The sequence below is a fragment of the Pseudophryne corroboree genome, chromosome 11 (genome assembly GCF_028390025.1).
Source record: "Pseudophryne corroboree isolate aPseCor3 chromosome 11, aPseCor3.hap2, whole genome shotgun sequence".
Lineage (NCBI taxonomy): Eukaryota > Metazoa > Chordata > Amphibia > Anura > Myobatrachidae > Pseudophryne > Pseudophryne corroboree.
The window spans coordinates 236,000,164-236,023,620 of NC_086454.1; the positions used below are offsets into that span (position 1 = coordinate 236,000,164).

General features: G+C 50.0%; 1 protein-coding gene, 1 long non-coding RNA gene and 2 pseudogenes across 3 annotated transcripts in view; 1 reads left to right on the forward strand and 3 right to left on the reverse strand.

Moving 5' to 3' along the window:
• CHD9 (chromodomain helicase DNA binding protein 9) overlaps nt 1–3,740 on the reverse strand; it is a 575,583-nt gene extending 571,843 nt beyond the window's left edge. For both annotated transcript variants that reach the window (XM_063945309.1, XM_063945308.1), the window contains exon 1: nt 3,511–3,740. The gene's annotated coding sequence lies outside the window, so the exon portion shown is untranslated. The remainder of the gene's footprint in view (nt 1–3,510) is intronic.
• A 144-nt stretch (nt 3,741–3,884) lies between these two features.
• LOC134969384 (uncharacterized) overlaps nt 3,885–23,457 on the forward strand; it is a 35,996-nt gene continuing 16,423 nt past the window's right edge. The window contains exon 1 of the long non-coding RNA XR_010189467.1: nt 3,885–3,975. This is a non-coding gene — a long non-coding RNA (uncharacterized LOC134969384). The remainder of the gene's footprint in view (nt 3,976–23,457) is intronic.
• LOC134970417 (5S ribosomal RNA) lies at nt 22,033–22,150 on the reverse strand (annotated as a pseudogene).
• Nucleotides 22,267–22,385, reverse strand: LOC134971346 (5S ribosomal RNA; annotated as a pseudogene).

The following is a 23,457-nucleotide window of genomic DNA, read 5'->3' on the forward strand; positions in this document are numbered from 1 at the left end:
CCCTCGCCACAAGAGAGGGGGGGGGGGGGGGGGGGGGGAACGTTCATAAAAAAAGTGGACTGCTCATTTATCATCTAAAACACCTGATGCAAGTTAATATATTACTTAAATAGTTATCATTAGAGGAATAAAAGAACACTCTACACACACATTTCATTAAAACACCAGTTTCATTAACTGAGGAACTATCAGCCACTCGGATTTAGATTTCTCCAATGCCCCCAAAATAACATAGGGGGACATTTCAAGTTGTTCATTTAAAAGTAATGAAAAAAGCAAATCTGAAACCTCATATCAAGGCCCATTTATTCATAATCGTATTTGCAATGCGATCTGTGTGCGATATCAATACCTAGAATCGCCTAGAAATATGCAATTATACAGAGTGAATGTAAAGGGCACTGCCGGGGCTCCTGCGCATATGCGGTCACCGTTGCCAAGGTGGGTTCCGGGTGGACACTCTCTTGGGTAAGTTTGTGATATGTAGCCTGTAAATCTAAACCTATGGGGGTTGCAATTGCCGGTAACAAAGTAACATAGTATTTGAGGTTGAATAGAGGCAAATTGCCCATCGTGTTCAACCGGGTCTAGGACTCCAGGTCGACAACAAAAAGGTCGACACACCTTAGGTCGACGCCAATTGGTCGACACACCTTAGGTCGACATGGTCAAAAGGTCGACATGGTCAAAAGGTTGACTGGAAAAAGGTCGACATGGAAAAAGGTCGACATGGAAAAAGGTCGACATGGTTTTTTTTTGGTGTCGTTTTCTTCGTAGAGTGACCGGGAACCCCAATTAGTGCACCGCGTCCCCTCGCATGGCTCGCTTCGCTCGGCACACTTTACGGGCTGAAACACACTACCCGGCTTTTGCCGGCCGGGAAAAAGCCGGACGGCTTTTTCCCGTGCCGGCATTGTAGTTAACAGTGTGAGGGCTAGGGTCCCTTCACACTGCACGGCCCCGGCCCGGCTGCCGGGTTGCAGCCGGGTCTCACCACTGGAAGGTCCGGCGGCCGGGCGGCCGCCGGGCCGTCTTTGGAGCCAGTAAACCATGTGTGTGATGGGGAGCTTTCACACACAACGTTTTTTTCTGAAGCCGCGTCTGATGCTGCGCATGCGCACAGCATCACACACGGCTCAAAGCCGTCCTGTGTGACAGACACTGCCGGTTTCTCCCGGATGGCAAAAAGCCGGACAAAGTTTGTCCGGCTTTTTGCCATCCGGGAAAAACCGGAGTGTGTGTTACAGCCCTACCGTTACAATCGTAGTCCACATGGATCGTTAAGTATGAAAAAGTTCCAAAACAGAAAAAAATTGTGAAAAACTCATGTCGACCTTTTTCCATGTTCACCTTGTTCCTGTCGACCTTTTGTCCATGTCGACCTTTTGTCCATGTCGACCTAAGGTGCGTCGACCTTTTTGTTGTCGACCTGGAGTCCGGATACCGTTCAACCTGTTTTAAGTTGTGATGATTCTACATACTTGCTAAATAATGTTTTATGACTAGTTAGCTATAAACTCATGTTACCCCCGGATTAACCACGTTGATATTTTAAGTATTATAACCTTGGATAGCTTTTTCATTCAGAAATGTATCCATTCCTTTTTTAAATCCAAGGACAGAGTCCGCCATTACCACCTTCCCTGGTAGGGAATTCCACATCCTGATTGCCCTAACAGTGAAGAACCCTTTCCTCCGTTGCGTTCTGAACTTTCTCTTCTCCAGTCGCAGCGAGTGCCCACGTGTCCTAAACTGTGTTCTTTTAATAAATAATTCCTCTGATAACTCTTTGTAATATCCCTTTACATATTTGAAGATATTAATAATATCTCCTCTTAGGCGCCTCTTTTCTAGTGTATACATATTCAGCCTAGTAAGTCTTTCATTATAGTCCAGTCCTTCTAGGCCTTTAATCAATTTAGTAGCTCGCTTTTGAACACTTTCGAGTTCACTAATGTCTTTTTTATACAATGGTGCCTAAAACTGAACACAATATTCCAGGTGCGGACGTACCAATGCCTTATACAGCGGCATGATTACATCCACGTCCCTTGTCTCAATTCCCCGGTGGGAAGGGTTGGATCACAGCAGGTATCGGAAATATCTTAACTTTTTTTGGATAGCGTTCCTATTTGTGAGTCAGCTTTGCCAGCCATAGTTGAATCTTCTAAAATATATATATTTTTTATTTAATTCAGTTGTACACTTATCTCATTGTCCGTTATTAAACAGCACTGTTTTATTACAGTTTTGTTTCCATCGTAAAGCATAACGGAATATTCTCTATGGAGTCAGTTCTATTCCCCGCGAACGGTGCAAGACGCCATGGCGTGTAAATGCTAATAACGGCACCTGAACTCTCACCTCTCTCTGCCCATTTAGTGGTCAAAATGCAGATTTATTTATTTGTGCAGCCCTATGGGGCTATACACTGGTATCCAGGAGTATTTAGGGTCATTACAGGCATGGGATCATAAATTCTATCCATCAGCTGCTAATGCAAACCTAATGGGACCACCATCTTACACATAATTATTAACATGTACTTAACAGATAGGTAAATGCTGGTGATTAGGGTTGTGTGTAAGATGGAGTAAGATGCTGATCCTGTTCGGTCCTAGCAGGATCAGCATCTTACCCCTGTTCTGCATATTAGCTTTCATAAAAAAACAGCTATATGACATTAACCTGTTCAATGCAATGGTTGCACCATAGTAAATCGTATAGTCTGGAGTCTAAAATACTCTAGTGACTCAACACATAACCTTTTTTTCTGCCACAGATGCCTACACCAAGCCGTAGGCCTCGCTGCCAGGGGGGACATATTATGAACCATGTCTGAGAAACAGCATCGTCACCTCTTTCCACTAGACTAAATATGCTGATTTTTTTCTTGATTTTTATCACGAACACCATATACATTTCAGGCTTCAGGACACCGGTTCATGCAGGGCACAGTTCCAGATGTAGCCATTTCCCCGCAGCTTAATGATGGATATCAGTGTCACACACAGGACCCACATCACTTGTGCCACCCTGTACCCACGCTGACACACACAGGAGCACATTGCAGGTGTGCAATGCTAGAATGCCACCATGCACCCACACTGACACACAGGAGCACATTACAGGAGTGTCATGCTAGACTGGCACCATGTACCCACACTGACACACACAGAAGCACATTACAGGTGTGCCAGGCTAGAGGAAGGGGCACCAGGCTCAGATATACATGACCCCCTTTGGCCCTGGACACGGCAGCCCTCTATACCACGCACTGTGCAGCTTTATGCCCACAGCTGACACTTCATGGAGAGGCCACATGCCCACTGCCGGTTCCCGTGGCACAAGGCACCTCCCCCATGGCACCTTCTCTCCCCTACCACAGTGAGGACCCTCACCCACTCCTTGCAGAGCCCGGATCCACCTGCCAGCACACCACAAGTCTGAGCCCACGTTACCCCCTCCTCCACTCTTACAGACCCAACCGGCGACATGTGATCATCTTACCCGGGATCCCGCCCGAGACACGACCGAGTGGGGTGGAGACGTAGGCGGGGACCCCCTCCCCAGTGCTGATCACCGATGGATCACTCCTGGTTGTCGATCCCCCGGGGAGTGGGAATGATGGGGGGAAGGGAGGGGGTCTCTCCCTGCTGCCGCTCTATGAGGCCAAGTTTCCCAGCGCTGCTGCTGCTGCTGCTGCTGCTGCTGCTGCTGATCCAGCGGCGGCCCCTCCAGCCCCTTACGGCGAGCGTGAGATCTTCCCCCGCCTCATTTGCATATCTGTCTCCCCGCCGCTCATTGGCTGCCCAGCTGCTGAGCCCCCGGTCGGTGATCTGAGAGAAGTGCGCAGCTCGGTTTAGTCAGTGAGTGAGTGCGTGTCGGAGGGAGGAGGAGGCAGGACGTGTCTGCTAGGGGCTCCCGCTATCATAGCAGGGGCTACCCTCGGCCTCTCACTGTCACATCGCCGGGGTGAGCGCATCAGGGACCATGTACCGTTAAGTGGCCCTTGCCTTGTTTCCCCGTCCATCTTGTACTGATAAACTACCTGAGAAGCTCATGAAAGTGTCCTTAATGTCACATATCACCCACTGACTATGAGGCAGATGTACCTAGCCTTGGAGAGTGATAAAGTAGAGAGATATAAAGTACCAGCCAACCAGCTCATGTCTGTCAATTTTTTTTTTTTTCAAACCTGGCCTGTAACATGACAGGAGCTGATTGGCTGGCACGATATCTCTCTACTTTCTCTCTTTCTAAGGCTTAGTACATATCCCCCTATGTAACAAGTAGTATCAGACTGCACCAGCAATGTGTTTCTGTAACATTAAGACCACCTAGAGCCCAAGGTCAGATACCAATTTGAGTCCATGTCTCACGCTCTCAAACGCAAAAATAACAAATGAAAATGGGTTGTTCTAATCCGGGCACCTCAAAGCATACTGGGCCCTTTGTCGTCAGCTGGCGTTTCCTAATGGATGATCCACCATGATAGTTTGTGGGTGCCCTTGCTGTAGGCTTGCCACACTATCCCTTTAAATTTGGTAACTCATGGATTACACAGGTTCTGTGGCTGTTTACAACCAGATGAAATAAAGGCTTGAAGTCAGCCAGCCACAGAACCTGCGTAATTCATGAGTGTCCCAGTTTAAAGGGATAGTATGGTACGCCTACCATGCAGGCCTGGCCAGCCACTGGGTTGACTTGGCAGATATGATCAGGTTTTTTTAATATAGCAACAGACGTGGTTGTGTTGCACAAGATCCAGCCAAATGATTTCCATATTCCCTGTTGGTTTGGTCAGAACATGATCATGGAGTGAAGCATAGAGGACATCTTCTGCTACTACGACTAACATTTGTAAGAAATCTGGCATTGTGGTTGTTTTGAGGACACAAGTACAATTTTAAAAGCTCTGATGGGTTCAGTGTGGTTTGACGACAATCACAATGTTGACAGTCATTATTTAGACACCGTAATGTTGACAGGTACAACATGTCGACATGTTCAGAATATCAAAACTGTCGAAATGTCAACACCCAATTTCTCATACGTCCTAGAGCAGTGGTTCTCAAACTCGGTCCTCAGGGCCCCACACAGTGCATGTTTTGCAGGTAACCCAGCAGGTGCACAGGTGTATTAGTTACTCACTGACACATTTTAAAAGGTCCGCAGGTGCAGCTCATTATTTCACTTGAGATTCTGTGAGGAGACCTGCAAAACATGCACTGTGTGGGGTCCTGAGGACCGAGTTTGAGAACCTGTGTCCTAGAGGATGCTGGGGACGCTTCAAGAACCATGGGGTATAGACGTGATCCGCAGGAGACATGGGCACTTTAAGACTTTTAAGGGGTGTGAACTGGCTCCTCCCTCTATGCCCCTCCTCCAGACTCCAGTTTTAGGATTGTGCCCAGGCAGACTGGATGCACTTGGAGGAGCTCTACTGAGTTTCTCTGAAAATACTTTGTTAGGTTTTTTATTTTCAGGCAGGACTGCTGGCATCAGTCTCCCTGCATCGTGGGACTTAGGGGAGAGAAGTCAGACCTACTTCTAGTGAGTTAAAGGCTCTGCTTCTTGGCTACAGGACACCATTAGCTCCTGAGGGTTTGGAACACTAGGTACGCCTAGGGGTTCACTCCCAGAGCCCGCCGTCACCCCCCTTGCAGAGTCAGAAGACAGGTGACTAGAAGAAGAAAAGAAGACTTCAGTGACGGCTTCTGAGGTACCGCACAGCGATCGCGCTGCACACCATGCTTCCACACACAGCGGCACTACAGGGGGACAGCTCATCAGCGCCATTTTCTCTTCACCAGATCTGCAGAGACGCTGGTCCTTCCTCAACACTGCTGTACAAGTAACAGGGTGCAAAACAGGGGCGGGGGGGGCACAGTTGATTTGGTGCAAATATAAGTATTAGAAAAGCGCTACAGGTCTGAAGCTATATATTACCGTTTCAGAACCGGGTTTGATTGCTAGGTTGTGAGCTGGCAAACTCCCTCTGTGTTTCTCTGACAGGCTTTACTGTGGGTCTGTCCCCTTGTTGCCCAGTGTGTCTGTGGGTGTCGGTACACGTGTGTCAGCATGTCTGAGGCGGAGTGCTCTTCCCAGGAGGAGACTGTGTTATGGACAGAAACGGCTGTGGGAGTGACCCTGTCGGCACCGCCGACTCCTGATTGGGCAAATGTGTTAAATGCCTTGAATGCTAATGTGGCTCTTATTAATAAGAGATTAGATAGATCTGAATCTCAGAACCAGGCATGGAAGAAATCTGTGTGGGATGTGTTATCACAGGTACAGACCCCCTCAGGGTCACATAAACGTTCGTTTGCTCAGTTGGCAGACACAGATACCGACACGGACACTGACTCCAGTGTTGACTATAGTGATGCCAGATTAGACCCAAAATTGGCAAAGAACATTCAGTACATGATTGTGGCAATAAAAGACGTGTTACATATCACTGAAGACCCTGCGGTTCCTGATACTATGGTCTGTATGTTTAAGGGAAAGAAGCCTGAGGTAACGTTTACTCCCTCTCATGAACTGAATACTCTGTTTGAAAAAATGTGGGAAAATTCTGACAAAAAGTTTCTGATTCCAAAAAGGATTTAGGTGGCGTATCCATTCCCCTCTGGGGATTGAGAAAAGTGAGAGTCATCCCCCATTGTGGACAAGGCTCTATCACGGTTGTCTAAAAAGGTGGCTTGACCGTCTCCTGACACGGCAGCCCTTAAGGATCCTGCGGGTCGTAGACAGGAAAATACATTAAAATCCATTTACGTCACCACGGGTACACTGCTCAGACCAACCATTGCATCTGCGTGGGTGAGTACTGCTATCGAAAAGTGGGCAGAGAACTTGTCATCTGATATAGATACCCCAGATAGGGATAGTATCCTGTTAACTCTGGGTTATATCAAGGACGCTGTGGCCTACCTAAAGGAGGCGGCGAGAGATATTGGCATTTTCGGATCAAAAGCCAATGCCATGGCGGTTTCAGCTAGGAGGGCATTGTGGATTCACCAATGGAATGCTGATGCTGACTCTAAGAAAGCTATGGAGTCTCTCCCATATAAAGGTAGTGTCGTGTTTAGTGAGGGTCTCACTGATTTGGTATCTACGGCTACCGCGAGTAAGTCGTCATTTCTCTTACGTCCTAGAGGATGCTGGGGACTCCGTAAGGACCATGGGGATAGACGGGCTCCGCAGGAGACATGGGCACTAAAAAAGAACTTTAGGTATGGGTGTGCACTGGCTCCTCCCTCTATGCCCCTCCTCCAGACTTCAGTTTACGCGTGTGTCGGCATGTCTGAAGTAGAAGGCTCTTCTAGGGAGAAGGTGGAACAAATGAGTGTGGTATCTCCGTCGGCAACACCGACACCTCACTGGTTGGATATGTGGAATGTTTTAAGTGCTAATGTGAATTTATTGCACAAAAGGTTGGACAAAGCTGAGTCCAGGGAGTGTACAGGGAGTCAAGCCCTGCCTGCCACTAAGTCGCAGGGACCTTCTGGGTCTCAAAAGCGCCCACTATCCCAAATGGTTGACACTAATACCGACACGGATTCTGACTCCAGTGTCGACTACGATGATGCAAAGTTACAGCCAAAATTGGCTAAAAGTATTCAATATATGATTATTGCAATAAAGGATGTGTTGCATATCACAGATGACCCCTCTGTCCCTGACACGAGGATGCGCATGTATAAGGAAAATAAACCTGAGGCTACCTTTCCCCCATCTCATGAGCTGAACGAGTTATTTGAAAAGGCTTGGGAATCTCCAGACAAGAAACTGCAGATTCCCAAAAGGATTCTTATGGTGTATCCTTTCCCAACTAAGGACAGGATACGGTGGGAATCCTTCCCAAGGGTGGACAAAGCGTTGACACGTTTATCCGAAAAGGTAGCGCTGCCATCTCAGGATACAGCAACTCTCAGGGATCCTGCTGATCACAAGCAGGAGACTACCTTGAAGTACATTTATACACATTCTGGTACCTTACTCAGACCGGCGATCGCGTCGGCGTGGGTTTGTAGAGCTGTAGCAGCATGGACAGATACCTTATCGGCGGAAATTAATACCCTGGATAAGGATACCGTTTTATTGACCCTGGGTCATATTAAAGATGCTGTCTTATATATGAGAGATGCTCAAAGAGACATTGTCCTGCTGGGTTCTAGAGTCAACGCTATGTCGATTTCTGCTAGACGAGTCCTATGGACCCGACAATGGACAGGTGATGCCGACTCAAAGAGGCATATGGAGGTTTTGCCTTACAGGGGTGATGAATTGTTTGGGGAAGGTCTCTCGGACCTGGTCTCCACTGCTACGGTAGGTAAATCAAATTTTTTGCCATACATTACCTCACAGCCTAAGAAAGCGCCGCATTATCAAATGCAGTCCTTTCGGTCAAATAAAAACAAGAGAGCACGAGGATCGTCCTTTCTTGCAAGAGGTAAGGGCAGGGGGAAAAAGCTGCCAACCACAGCTAGTTCCCAGGAACAGAAGTCCTCCCCGGCCTCTACAAAATCCACCGCATGACGCTGGGGCTCCGCTGAGGGAGTCCGCCCCAGTGGGGGCACGTCTTCGACTTTTCAGCCACATCTGGGTTCACTCACAGGTGGATCCCTGGGCAATAGAAATTGTTTCCCAGGGTTACAAGCTGGAATTCGAAGGGGTGCCTCCTCGCCGGTTTTTCAAATCGGCCCTACCAGCTTCTCCCCCAGAGAGGGAGATAGTTTTAAATGCAATTCAAAAATTGTGTCTTCAACAAGTGGTGGTCAAAGTTCCCCTGCTTCAACAAGGGATGGGGTATTACTCAACCCTGTTTGTAGTCCCGAAACCGGACGGTTCGGTCAGACCCATTTTAAATTTAAAATCCTTAAACCTATACTTAAAAAGGTTCAAGTTCAAGATGGAATCGCTCAGAGCGGTCATCGCCAGCCTGGAAGGGGGGGATTATATGGTGTCCCTGGACATAAAGGATGCATACCTTCATGTTCCCATATATCCACCTCATCAGGCATACCTGAGATTTGCGGTACAGGATTGTCATTACCAATTTTCAGACGTTGCCGTTTGGGCTTTCCACGGCCCCGAGGATTTTCACCAAGGTAATGGCGGAAATGATGGTGCTCCTGCGCAAGCAGGGTGTCACAATTATCCCGTACTTGGACGATCTCCTGATAAAAGCGAGATCACGAGAGCAGTTGCTGAACAGCGTATCACTCTCGCTGAAGGTGTTGCAACAACACGGTTGGATTCTCAATATCCCGAAGTCACAGTTGGTTCCTACCATTTGTTTGACCTACTTAGGCATGATTCTGGATACGTACCAGAAAAGGGTTTATCTTCCGATAGAAAAGGCCCAGGAACTCATGACTCTGGTCAGGGACCTATTGAAGCTGAAAAGGGTGTCAGTGCATCATTGCACTCGAGTCCTGGGAAAGATGGTGGCGTCTTACGAGGCCATTCCCTTCGGCAGGTTCCATGCGAGGACTTTCCAATGGGACCTGCTGGACAAGTGGTCCGGGTCACATCTACAGATTCGTCAGATGATCACCCTGTCCCCCAAGGCCAGGGTATCTCTCCTGTGGTGGCTGCAGAGTGCTCACCTTCTAGAGGGTCGCAGGTTCGGCATTCAGGACTGGATTCTGGTAACCACGGACGCGAGCCTCCGAGGTTGGGGAGCAGTCACACAGGGAAGAAACTTCCAAGGTCTCTGGTCAAGCCAGGAGGCTTGTCTTCACATCAACGTCCTGGAATTGAGGGACATATACAACGCCCTTCGTCAAGCGGAGAATTTGCTTCGCGACCTACCGGTTCTGATTCAGTCAGACAACATCACCGCAGTGGCTCATGTAAACCGCCAAGGCGGAACAAAGAGCAGAGTGGCAATGGCGGAAGCCACCAGGATTCTTCGCTGGGCGTAAAATCATGTAAGCGCACTGACAGCAGTGTTCATTCCGGGAGTGGACAACTGGGAAGCAGACTTCCTCAGCAGACACGATCTACATCCAGGAAAGTGGGGACTTCATCAGGAAGTCTTCGCACAGATTGCAAGTCAGTGGGGACTGCCCCAGATAGACATGATGGCGTCCCGCCTCAACAAGAATCTACAGAGGTATTGCGCCAGGTCAAGAGACCCTCAGGCGGTGGCAGTGGACACCCTGGCGATATGTGTTTCCTCCTCTTCCTCTCATCCCCACGGTATTGAGAATCATAAGAAGAAGAGGAGTACAGACAATTCTCATTGTTCCAGATCGGCCGCGAAGGGCCTGCTATCCGGATCTGCAGGAAATGCTCACAGAAGATCCGTGGCCTCTTCCTCTAAGATAGGACTTGTTACAACAGGGGCCCTGTCTGTTCCAAGACTTACCGCGGCTGCGTTTGACGGCATGGCGGTTGAACGCCGGATCCTAGCGGAAAAGGGCATTCCGGATGAGGTAATTCCTACTCTGATAAAGGCTAGGAAGGACGTGACAGCTAAACATTATCACCGTATATGGCGGAAGTATGTTTCTTGGTGTGAGTCCTTCACTTCCTACAGACTGGAGTGAATTTGGGCCTAAAATTAGGCTCCATTAAGGTTCAGATTTCGGCCCTGTCCATCTTCTTTCAGAAGGAATTGGCTTCTCTCCCAGAAGTACAGACTTTTGTCAAGGGAGTCCTGCATATTCAGCCTCCTTTTGTACCTCCAGTGGCACCCTGGGACCTTAACGTGGTGTTGCGGTTCCTTAAGTCTCACTGGTTTGAACCACTTAAAACGGTGGAATTAAAATATCTCACTTGGAAAGTGGTCATGTTGTTAGCCTTGGCATCGGCTAGGCGAGTGTCGGAGTTGGCGGCTTTGTCTCACAAAAGCCCCTATCTGGTTTTCCATGTGGATAGAGAAGAATTGCGGACTCATCCTCAATTCTTGCCCAAGGTGGTTTCATCTTTTCATATGAACCAACCTATTGTGGTGCCTGTGGCTACGCGAGACTTGGAGGATTCCGAGTCCCTTGATGTGGTCAGGGTTTTGAAAATTTACGTGGCCAGAACGGCTCGGGTCAGAAAAACTGTTTGTCCTGTATGCAGCCGACAAGGTTGGTGCTCCTGCTTCGAAGCTGACTATTGCTCGCTGGATCTGTAACACGATTCAGCAGGCTCATTCTACGGCTGGATTGCCGTTACCAAAATCGGTGAAGGCCCATTCCACTAGGAAGGTGGGCTCTTCTTGGGCGGCTGCCCGAGGGGTCTCGGCATTACAGCTGTGCCGAGCTGCTACTTGGTCGGGTTCAAACACCTTTGCAAAGTTCTACAAGTTTGATACCCTGGCTGAGGAGGACCTCATGTTTGCTCAATCGGTGCTGCAGAGTCATCCACACTCTCCCGCCCGTTTGGGAGCTTTGGTATAATCCCCATGGTCCTTACGGAGTCCCCAGCATCCTCTAGGACGTAAGAGAAAATAAGATTTTAAACCTACCGGTAAATCTTTTTCTCGTAGTCCGTAGAGGATGCTGGGCGCCTGTCCCAGTGCGGACTACATCTGCAAGACTTGTATATAGTTTTTGCTTACATAAGGGTTATGTTACAGTTTTGGTCAGTCTCGGACTGATGCTGTGTTATTTCATACTGTTAACTGGTTCGTATATCCCAAGTGATATGGTGTGGATGGTGTGGGCTGGTATGAATCTTGCCCTTAGATTAACAAAAATCCTTTCCTCGTACTGTTCGTCTCCTCTGGGCACAGTTTCTCTAACTGAGGTCTGGAGGAGGGGCATAGAGGGAGGAGCCAGTGCACACCCATACCTAAAGTTCTTTTTTAGTGCCCATGTCTCCTGCGGAGCCCGTCTATCCCCATGGTCCTTACGGAGTCCCCAGCATCCTCTACGGACTAGGAGAAAAAGATTTACCGGTAGGTTTAAAATCTTATTTTTTGCCTTATGTTCCTCCACAACAAAAGAAAGCTCACCAATTTCAGGTGCAGTCCTTTCAGCCAAATAAATACAAAAAAGGCCGAGGTTATTCCTTCTTTGCTAATAGGGGAAGAGGATAAGGTAAAAGGTCTCCGGCTGTGGCAGGTTCCCAGGAGCAGAAGTCCTCCCCGGCTTCTGCCAAATCCACCGCATGACGCTGGGAGTCTGCACCGGTGGGTGCACGTCTCAAGCTCTTCAGTCAATTCTGGGCTCGTTCGGCCCTGGACCCATGGGTTTTAGAAATAGTGTCCCAGGGGTACAAACTGGAGTTTGTCTAAATCAAGTCATTATCAGGGTTCCCCCGTCTCAACAGGGAGAAGGCTTTTATTCAAGCCTGTTTGTGGTCCCGAAGCCGGACGGTTCGGTCAGACCAATTCTGAACCTAAAGTCCCTCAATCTTTACCTAAGAAAATTCAAATTCAAGATGGAATCTCTCCGAGCTGTGATCTCCAGTCTGGAGGAAGGGGATTTCATGGTGTCGGTCGACATAAAGGATGCCTACTTACACATCCCCATGTATCCTCCGCATCAGGCTTACCCGAGGTTTGCTATTCAGGATTGTCATTACTAATTTCAGACGTTGCCGTTTGGTCTGTCCACGGCTCCGAGGATTTTCACCAAGGTAATGACAGAAATGATGCTTCTCCTTTGCAAGCAAGGAGTCACAATTATCCCGTACTTGGACGATCTCCTTGTTATGAGCCACGGCTGTGGCTCATTCCTGTTTTGCATGTCAGTTAGGTATTTTATGTTATTCTTCTGTTCATGTTCCCCGTGGGTGTCATGGGGTGCTCGGAGCTCACCCTTAAGGAGGGGATACTGTTATGAACCACAGGTAGTGGTTCATTCCTATTTTATGTTTATAAGTAGTCTTGCAGGCCAGGATTTCCCGTTGCTCTGTTTAAGAATACTCTTGGTTGCTGCCGCTGGTTAGTCTGTGTAATTGCAGCTTGTTCCCATGTGTTCAGCCTCACCTGGCTGCTAATTGCATCTTGTCAGTTTGGAGTCATGCAACAGGGCAGCTGCATGATATTATTAATTAGGCCTCTCTGTTATATGCTGGCTCAGTGCAATTCACAGACGCTGGTGATATTTCTAGGTTTCCAGTCTGCTTGAGTTCTGAGCTTGTTCCTGCCAGTTCCTGAGCTCCTGTGTAGCAGTGTCTGTCGAGCTGCTTCCTGTGTCGATTCCTGTGTCAGTCCCTGTGTCGATTCCTGTGTCTGATCCCGTGTCCTGCCGTGATGCGTTCCTGTCCAGAAGTCCTGTGGCTTTGCCTATGCCTGGTCGAGTTTCTGGCTTCTTAGTGTCCACCGGTCTGTCGTTTGGGATTCTGCCTGTCCTCCAGTTCTGAGAGTCTGTGTCGGCAGCATTGGGGGTTCCTGCCCGTTTTCCAGTATTCGTACCGGTTCCGTGAGTAGCGGCTCTGCCGCGTCCGTCGGCCTAGGCCGCTGTATTCCGTTATTATTTCTGTCACTGGTGTTTTGCAGAGGGTTCTGCTTATGCTATCACCGCCGGTACACAAAAGTATTGTGTCGGCGTGTGGTCAGCATTTCCTTTGTTGTTCTTTTCCTTTGGCGGCAAGCCGCACATACTTTGGTTTTAGGTTTGTTAGTAGCCCCTGGCCTTGTTGTTTAGTTAGAGGGCCCCTTGTTATCACCCTGTCTCGGTTCACTCTTTGTCTCTCATTAAGACCTGAGGGGGCATCGAAGTTGGGCAGACGTAATCCGCCCTTCAAACGCGGCTGCCATGGGCTCAAGCAACCATAGTCTCGCAAGAGTGTACTGACAGCACGGGCGAGACAACGGAGATAGGGCGCCAGGGGCTATTCCCTTTCCATTCCCCTTTCCCAGCATTACGTCCTGGTGCTCTGGGCTCACTTCATAACATCTCCCTTGTTCTGAGCACCAGGAACCTAACATTATCACCAGCCATACCACAAAAAAGAAATAAAACTTTTTTCTTTTTTGGCCCAGTCCAGTGTCTAGTCTAGAATCCAGTCCGGTGTTTAGAATCCAGTCCTGTCTAGAATTCAGTGTGCAGAATCCAGTCCGGTGTTTAGAACCCAGTCCGGTGTTTAGAACCCAGTCCGGTGTTTAGAATCCAGTCCGGAGTTAAAAAAAAAAAAAAAAAATCAGTCTTGTTTTGTCTAGTTTAAAAATTTAGTCTTGCCTTGTTTAGTCTTGCCTTGTCTAGTCTTGCCTTGTCTAGTCTTGCCTTGTCTAGTTTTAAATCCTCCTATGTCTACTATGCAAGCCCTGCAGGCATCTCTCTCAGCCCTGAACTCTGCTTTCAGTGCTTTGAGACCAGAGCGACTAGAAGTTTTGCAGCAATCCTTAAAGCAACTGCAAAACCTTCTGACTAAATTCTTGCTCATCTTGCCAGAAGTCGTTGAGAGTACATCTATCTCTAAAGAGACTCTTGTTCACAGTATGGTGACAAGATAATCCTCCGGTTTAATTGAAGAGAAAAGGTTTAAAAGTTTTCTGCGGCCCAGGCTCTCAGAAGAGGAGCGTCTGCGTCGCAGAAACTTAAACTTATGCCTATATTGTGGGGGTTTAGGCCACTATCTGCAGACCTGTGAGTTGCGCAAGCCAAAGTGTGGTGACGAGTCTTGCCCTCTGGCCAAGTTGAGTCAGGATACAAGACCTACTCCTGTCTCTACTGTGGCAGAGGTACTTGTCACACAACCCACACTAAAAAGCTCTCTGTCCTATAATTGGGGTCCTTGGGCAAGGGAGCCCCATTATAGATTCAGGAATCAAAAGAGAATGTTTCTCTCCTCTCTTGAGGTTCCTGTTGAAGCAGAGTTGCAGGTTCCTGGAGTGGTGCCCGTTGCCCAGGTTCCTGGATTGGTACCCGTTGCCCAGGGTCCTGGAGTGGTGCCCGTTGCCCAGGGTCCTGGAGTGGTGCCCGTTGCCCAGGGTCCTGGAGTGGTGCCCGTTGCCCAGGGTCCTGGAGTGGTGCCCGTTGCCCAGGGTCCTGGAGAGGTGCCCGATCGGGGGTCGGGATGGATTGAGGATGTCTGCCCTCCATCCAGGAGGGGGGGAGGTGACAGCCACCCTCGTCCACCTTAGGCGGCGGGGTGCGGGATAGGCTCCGCAGGGCGGCGATGTCGGCCGGAGGGTTCACCTCCACCAGTCGCTGCTCCGCCCTGTCTGCAGCCTCCCCCTGCATCACCGCAGGATCCGGAGGGCTGCCGGATTCCCCAATGCTTTCTGGCGACTGAGCGGCACGGGTCGGGGATGGATTGAGGATGTCTGACCCCCCTCCATCCAGGAGGGGGGGAGGTGAAAGCCACCCTCGTCCACCTTAGGCGGCGGGGTGCGGGACAGGCTCCGCAGGGCGGTGATGTCGGCCGGAGGGGTCACCTCCACCGGTCGCTGCTCCGCCCTGTCTGCAGCCTCCCCCTGCATCACCGCAGGATCCGGAGGGCTGCCGGATTCCCCAATGCTTGCTGGCGGCTGAGCGGCACGGGTCGGGGATGGATTGAGGATGTCTGCCCCCCCCCTCCATCCAGGAGGGGGGGAGGTGACAGCCACCCTCGTCCACCTTAGGCGACGGGGTGCGGGACAGGCTCTGCAGGGCGGTGATGTCGGCCGGAGGGTTCACCTCCACCGGTCGCTGCTCCGCCCTGTCTGCAGCCTCCTCCCGCATCACCGCAGGATCCGGAGGGCTGCCGGATTCCCCAATGCTTGCTCGAGTCTGAGTGAGAGGTATGGCTGGGGGCTGTCGCGGGAGGTTGTCAGTTCCTAATCCATCTTGGAGGTGGGGTGATAACCACCCTCGTCCCCCCTTAGGCGGTGGGAGTGTGGGACAGGCTCTGCAGGGCGGTGATGGTGACTGCAGGGTTCTAAGGTTTGCTGGTTCCTTTACTTATTGGCCATGGTTGAACGTTATTGCTGTGCAAGGTTTTCGTAACCCCTTCACCTTGGAGGTGGGGGGGGGGATCCGCTGTCATCATTTCTCACTTTGGTGTCAGGTTGAGATATTGGGCGCTGGTGGTTAGGTTTGTGTCGGCCTACTGATGATGTGTTGTCACTATTGAAATTCTCTATAAGAGAGTAACTATAAGATCAGACATTTGCTGCACGTGTAAAGCTGAGAAACTAGAGGAGCCTGAGCTACTATCTCTGATATTATGACCGAGTGCCACAAAATCAGTCAATATTTGGCTGACTGCGGGGGTGGGCGTATGGGGCGTCCTGTGCCCACGCACCCGAAGCTTCTTGCTCGCCGGCGGCGCGAGCAGTGTCCCGTCCCGGGGACTTGGCCGGGGACAATCGGTTCGGCGCGAGGTCCAGCGCCTCCGCCGGCCGGGTGGGTCGGCGGAGGTGCCTCTCCCCTGGTCCTCCCGTCCCCGGTGGCTGGTCCCTCCCTGGGCTTAATACCCGGCCGGAGCCCCCGCTCTCCGGGCTTAATAGTCGGGGGCCGGCGGCGCGAGCAGTGTCCCGTCCTGGGACTTGGCCGGGGACAATCGGTTCGGCACGAGGTCCAGCGCCTCCGCCGGCCGTGTGGGTCGGCGGAGGCGCCTCTCCCCTGGTCCTCCCGTCCCCGGTGGCTGGTCCCTCCCTGGGCTTAATACCCGGCCGGAGCCCCCGCTCTCCGGGCTTAATAGTCGGAGGCCGGCGGCGCGAGCAGTGTCCCGTCCGGGGACTTGGCCGGGGACAATCGGTTCGGCACGAGGTCCAGCGCCTCCGCCGGGTGGGTCGGCGGAGGCGCCTCTCCCCTGGTCCTCCCGTCCCCGGTGGCTGGTCCCTCCCTGGGCTTAATACCCGGCCGGAGCCCCCGCTCTCCGGGCTTAATAGTCGGGGGCCGGCGGCGCGAGCAGTGTCCCGTCCCGGGGACTTGGCCGGGGACAATCGGTTCGGCACGAGGTCCAGCGCCTACGCCGGCCGGGTGGGTCGGCGGAGGCGCCTCTCCCCTGGTCCTCCCGTCCCCGGTGGCTGGTCCCTCCCTGGGCTTAATACCCGGTCGGAGCCCCCGCTCTCCGGGCTTAATAGACAGAGGCCGGCGGCGCGAGCAGCGTCCCGTCCTGGGGACTTGGCCGGGGACAATCGGTTCGGCACGAGGTCCAGCGCCTCCGCCGGCCGGGTGGGTCGGCGGAGGCGCCTCTCCCCTGGTCCTCCCGCTCCCCGGGCTTAATAGTCGGGGGCCGGCTGCCCCTTCCCCAGGGCTGAACAGCCGGGGAACACCCGCCGGCCGGCGGGTCAATGGCGGAATGCAGATACTGGACAGCCCCAGCTTGTGGATTTTTTTCCCATTTTTGGGGGGGAGGGGGATTATTGGGGGAAGGTTTTTATTTCTCCCCCCCCCCCCCCTCCCATGGGCTGGACACACCTGCTGCCAGCCCATGGTTTTTTTTGTTTTTTTTGTTTGTGTTTTTTTCTTTTTTTTGGGGGGGGGGCTTTTTTTCTCTACGCAGGCGCTGCAGCGTCAGCGGATGGGGATTCCCGACGCCGCCACAATTATTTTTCCCGTGCTGGTTTTTTTTCTGGAGGGGTGGGGGGTTCGTTTGTTTGTGGTTTTTCTTTTGTTTTGGAATTTGTTTGGGGGGGGGGGGGTTTGGGAGGGGGAGAAGGGGGGGTGCTTTGTACTTGTTTATTTTTTTTTGGGGGGGGGTCTGTTTGTTTTTGGGTGTGTTGTTTTTCTTTAGTTTTTTTGGGTGTGTTTTTTTTTTTGGGGGGGGGGGTCTTGTTCTTGCCCCAGGCACTGCAGTGGCAGATGGGGATAATGGACAAACCCCACTGCCGGACAAGGTATTTTTCCAGTACTTTTTATTTTGGGGGGTCTTTTTTTGGGTGGGGTGCTTTTTTTGTGGGGTGGTCTTGTTCTTGCCCCAAGCACTGCAGTAGCGGATGGGGATATTGGACAAACCCTGCTGCCGGCAAATGTATTTTTCCCGTACTGTTTATTTCTCTAACGTCCTAAGTGGATGCTGGGGACTCCGTAAGGACCATGGGGAATAGCGGCTCCGCAGGAGACTGGGCACATCTAAAGAAAGCTTTAGGACTATCTGGTGTGCACTGGCTCCTCCCCCTATGACCCTCCTCCAAGCCTCAGTTAGATCTCTGTGCCCGAACAAGAAGGGTGCACACTAGGGGCTCTCCTGAGCTTCTTAGTGAAAGTTTTAGTTTAGGTTTTTTATTTTCAGTGAGACCTGCTGGCAACAGGCTCACTGCATCGAGGGACTAAGGGGAGAAGAAGCGAACTCACCTGCGTGCAGAGTGGATTGGGCTTCTTAGGCTACTGGACATTAGCTCCAGAGGGACGATCACAGCCCCAGCTTGGATGGGTCCCAGAGCCGCGCCGCCGGCCCCCTTACAGAGCCAGAAGGCAGAAGAGGTCCGGAAAATCGGCGGCAGAAGACGTCCTGTCTTCAACAAGGTAGCGCACAGCACTGCAGCTGTGCGCCATTGCTCTCAGCACACTTCACACTCCGGTCACTGAGGGTGCAGGGCGCTGGGGAGGGCGCCCTGAGACGCAATAATAAACACCTTGGATGGCAAAAAATGCATCACATATAGCTCCTGGGCTATATGGATGCATTTAACCCCTGCCAAAATGCATAAAAAAACGGGTGATAGGCTCCGCCCCCTTATCGGCGGCCTTATCTCCTCAGCACACTGGCGCCATTTTCCCTCACAGCTCCGTTGGAGGGAAGCTCCCTGGCTCTCCCCTGCAGTCACACTACAGAAAGGGTTAAAAAAAGAGAGGGGGGCACAAATTAGGCGCAGTATTAACTATACAGCAGCTATAAGGGGAAAAACACTTATATAAGGTTATCCCTGTATATATATAGCGCTCTGGTGTGTGCTGGCAAACTCTCCCTCTGTCTCCCCAAAGGGCTAGTGGGGTCCTGTCCTCTATCAGAGCATTCCCTGTGTGTGTGCTGTATGTCGGTACTTTTGTGTCGACATGTATGAGGAGAAAAATGATGTGGAGACGGAGCAGATTGCCTGTAATAGTGATGTCACCCCCTAGGGGGTCGACACCTGAGTGGATGAACTGTTGGAAGAAATTACGTGACAGTGTCAGCTCTGTATAAAAGACAGTGGTTGACATGAGACAGCCGGCTACTCAGCTTGTGCCTGTCCAGACGTCTCATAGGCCGTCAGGGGCTCTAAAGCGCCCGTTACCTCAGATGGCAGATATAGACGCCGACACGTATACTGACTCCAGTGTCGACGGTGAAGAGACAAATGTGACTTCCAGTAGGGCCACACGTTACATGATTGAGGCAATGAAAAATGTTTTACACATTTCTGATAATACGAGTACCACCAAAAAGGGGTATTATGTTCGGTGAGGAAAAACTACATGTAGTTTTCCTGAATCTGAGAAATTAAATGAGGTGTGTGATGATGCGTGGTTTTCCCCCGATAACAACTGATAATTTCTAAAATGTTATTGGCATTATATCCTTTCCCGCCAGAGGTTAGGGTGCGTTGGGAAACACCCCCTAGGGGGGATAAAGCGCTCACACGCTTGTAAGGGCTCTACCCTCTCCTGAGATGGCCGCCCTTAAGGATCCTGCTGATAGAAAGCAGGAGGGTATCCTAAAATGTATTTACACACATACTGGTGTTATACTGCGACCAGCAATCGCCTCAGCCTGGATGTGCAGTGCTGGGTTGGCGTGGTCGGATTCCCTGACTGAAAATATTGATACCCTAGATAGGGACAGTATATTTTTGCCTATAGAGCATTTGAAAGATGCATTTCTATATATGCGTGATGCACAGCGGAATATTTGCCGACTGGCATCAAGTCTAAGTGCGTTGTCCATTTCTACCAGTAGAGGGTTATGGACACGTCAGTGGTCAGGTGATGCGTATTCCAAACGGCATTTGGAAGTATTGCCTTATTAAGGGGAGGAGTTATTTGGGGTCGGTCTTTCAGACGTGGTGGCCACGGCAACAGCTGGGAAATCCACGTTTGTACCCCAGGTCGCCTCTCAACATGAGAAGACGCCGTATTATCAGGCGCAGTCTTTTCATGGATAAGCGGGCAAAAGGTTCCTCATTTCTGCCCCGTGACAGAGGGAGAGGAAAAAGGCTGCAGAAATCAGCCAGTTCCCAGGAACAGAAACCCTCTCCCGCCTCTGCCAAGCCCTCAGTATACGCTGGGGCTTTACAAGCAGAATCAGGCACGGTGGGGGGCCCGTCTCAATGAATTTCAGCGCGCAGTGGGCTCACTCGCAAGTAGACCCCTGGATCCTTCAGGTGATATCTCAGGGGTACAAATTAGAATTCGAGACGTCTCCCCCTCGCCGTTTCCTAAAGTCGGCTTTACCGATGTCTCCTTCTGACAGGGAGACAGTTTTGGAAGCCATTCACAAGCTGTATTCCCAGCAGGTGATAATCAAGATACCCCTCCTGCAACAGGGAACGGGGTATTATTCCACACTGTTGTGGTACCGAAGCCGGACGGCTCGGTGAGACCGATTCTAAATCTAAAATCTTTGAACACTTACATACAGAGGTTCAAATTCAAGATTGAGTCACTCAGAGCAGTGATTGCGAACCTGGAAGAAGGGGACTACATGATGTCTCGGGACATCAAGGATGCTTACCTTCATGTCAAAATTTACCCTTCTCACCAAGGGTACCTCAGGTTTATGGTACAGAACTGTCACTATCAGTTCAGACGCTGCCGTATGGATGGTCCACGGCACCCCGGGTTTTTACCAAGGTAATGGCCGAAATGATGATATTCCTTCAAAGGAAGGGAATTTTAGTTATCCCTTACTTGGACGATTCACTGATAAGGGTAAGATCCAGGGAACAGTTGGAGGTCGGTGTAGCACTATCTCAGGTAGTGTTGCTGCAGCTCGGTTGGATTCTCAATATTCCAAAATCGCAGCTGGTTCCGACAACTTGTCTTCTGTTCCTAGGGATGATCCTGGACACAGTCCAGAAAAAGGTGTTTCTCCCGGAGGAGAAAGCCAGGGAGTTATCCGAGCTAGTCAGGAACCTCCTAAAACCGAGCCAAGTCTCAGTGCATCAATGCACAAGGGTTCTGGGTAAAATGGTGGCTTCCTACGAAGCAATCCCATTCGGCAGATTCCACGCAAGAACTTTCCAGTGGGACCTGCTGGACAAATGGTCCGGGTCGCATCTTCAGATGCATCAGCGGATAACCCTGTCACCAAGGACAAGGGTGTCCCTCCTGTGGTGGTTGCAGAGTGCTCATCTTCTAGAGGGCCGCAGATTCGGCATTCAGGACTGGGTCCTGGTAACCACGGATGCCAGCCTGCGAGGCTGGGGAGCAGTCACACAGGGAAGGAATATCCAGGACTTATGGTCAAGCCTGGAGACATCACTTCACATAAATATCCTGAAGCTAAGGGACATTTACAATGCTCTAAGCTTAGCAAGACCTCTGCTTCAAGGTCAGCTGGTGTTGATCCAGTCGGACAACATCACGGCAGTCACCCACGTAAACAGACAGGGTGGCACAAGAAGCAGGAGGGCAATGGCAGAAGCTGCAAGGATTCTTCGCTGGGCGGAAAATCATGTGATAGCACTGTCAGCAGTATTCATTCCGGGAGTGGACAACTGGGAAGCAGACTTCCTCAGCACGACCTCCACCCGGGAGAGTGGGGACTTCACCCAGAAGTCTTCCACATGATTATAAACCGTTGGGAAAAACTCCACAGGTATTGCGCCAGGTCCAGGGACCCTCAGGCAATAGCTCTAGACGAGGAAAGCAAGAGAAAGACAAAATACCCTTGTGTGGAAGCACTCTTTGTAAATTATAATTATTAAATGATGAAGAGGAGGACCGTTTGAAGTCCTTCCTCTTGATGGATTGATTAAAACTTAACTTTTATTAATTGGCTAAGAATTCACTGTTCTTGGGGTGAACAAAATATAGAATATTAAAAATTATAAATGTAAGAATCTAGATTGCCATTGTAACAAATATGGTTCTAGATATAACAGGTGAAAATATTTGTGTTATAATTATATATGTATAGGAATCATAATGTGTACACGTCACAGAAAGAATCGAAGTATGGAGTAAGCTCTGAAGAAAATAGTACAAGAATTTCCTGAAAGAAAATGGCCCACAGCACCTAGTATTCCCTGGAGGTCTCCCATCCACGTACTGACCAGGCCATACCTGCTTAGCTTCCAAGATCGGACGTGATCGGGCGCATTCAGGGTAGTATGGCCGTGGGCCAATTATTATCAAGAAATACTGTTGGTACTAAATGGAGGTCTGTGGGTCTGATAAACCCACTGTATATAATATTGGGAAATTGCGGTGTGATATGAGGATTCTCCTCAAGAAAAATGGCCCACAGCACCTAGTATTCCCTGGAGGTCTCCCATCCAAGTACTGACCAGGCCTTTATCTGCTTAGCTTCCCAGATCAGATGTGATCGGGCGTAATCAGGATAGTATGGCCGTGGGCCAAGTAAATCAGAAAATTGGCAGACACACCTCTAAATTCAGTAATGGTATCTGACAGTGCTTGTAAGCTCCTGTCACTGAAATTCCAAGTGAGGGAGTCTGTGTAAGTAAATACTGCTGCTGTCTTTTAACCGATAGAGCTATGAACTCAGTATAAGCACAATGTCTTTCTCCCAGACTTTCATCAGTCAAATATAGGAGTGGTAAATTGTAGCAATCAGTATCAATCTTTTTTCGTGGATATTAATACAAACTGGGAAAATCTTTTCTTTGCTGTGAGTAGCCAATATTATCGAAAAGAATGAAAAAAGAAGAAGAAAAAAAGGTAGTCTATGTCCATGTGATAAACAGCAAAAAGACAAAAATTATTATTGAAAGTCTTTAGCCCATATGTTAAACACTTATGGGTAGCTGATATAGCAATTCTTGTGTTTCTGTTACTAAAAAATCGTTTCCAATGATAATGAAAAAAACTGTATAGAAACAAATGTTGTTATTGGGTTAGGCTGCATGGATACAATGTGAGCAGCACAACACAAGTACCTTTTTCAGTCTGGTGGAAATATAAATATAAGTATGAATGAGCTTGCAGTATACTTCTGAAATGGCTGTATAAATAGAATCAATTCTGAGTATAGTTACGGAGCAAATGCAGGGATAGTCACGCCAAATAGGTTCTGGTGCGCTGCTTGGAAATGAACATATAGTTAGAGGTTACCATTTTCCAATGTTGCAGATGTCCCTGCGAACGGTTGCTGGAGTTTATGGCCGAGCTCCGTGCTCCGTGTTCTGTGACCGTGCGGCCACCCGTTCCGGAGAGGGCGAAGCCGCAGTGACGTCACTTGTTGGACGTCAGGTTTCCGACGTACGTTTCACCTGTAGGCTTGTTCACGGAAGCCCCGTGTTCTCTCTCACCTGATGATCCCTTAAATAGGATACACGAACCAATGATATAATAAGGGATTGATTATAATAGAATGTGTTGCAGCTTGGTTTGATGGAAGTTTAATTGGGATTGATTACGGATTGAGCAATGCAAGAATGTGAAGATGGTTTGGAAGGGTGGCGGACAG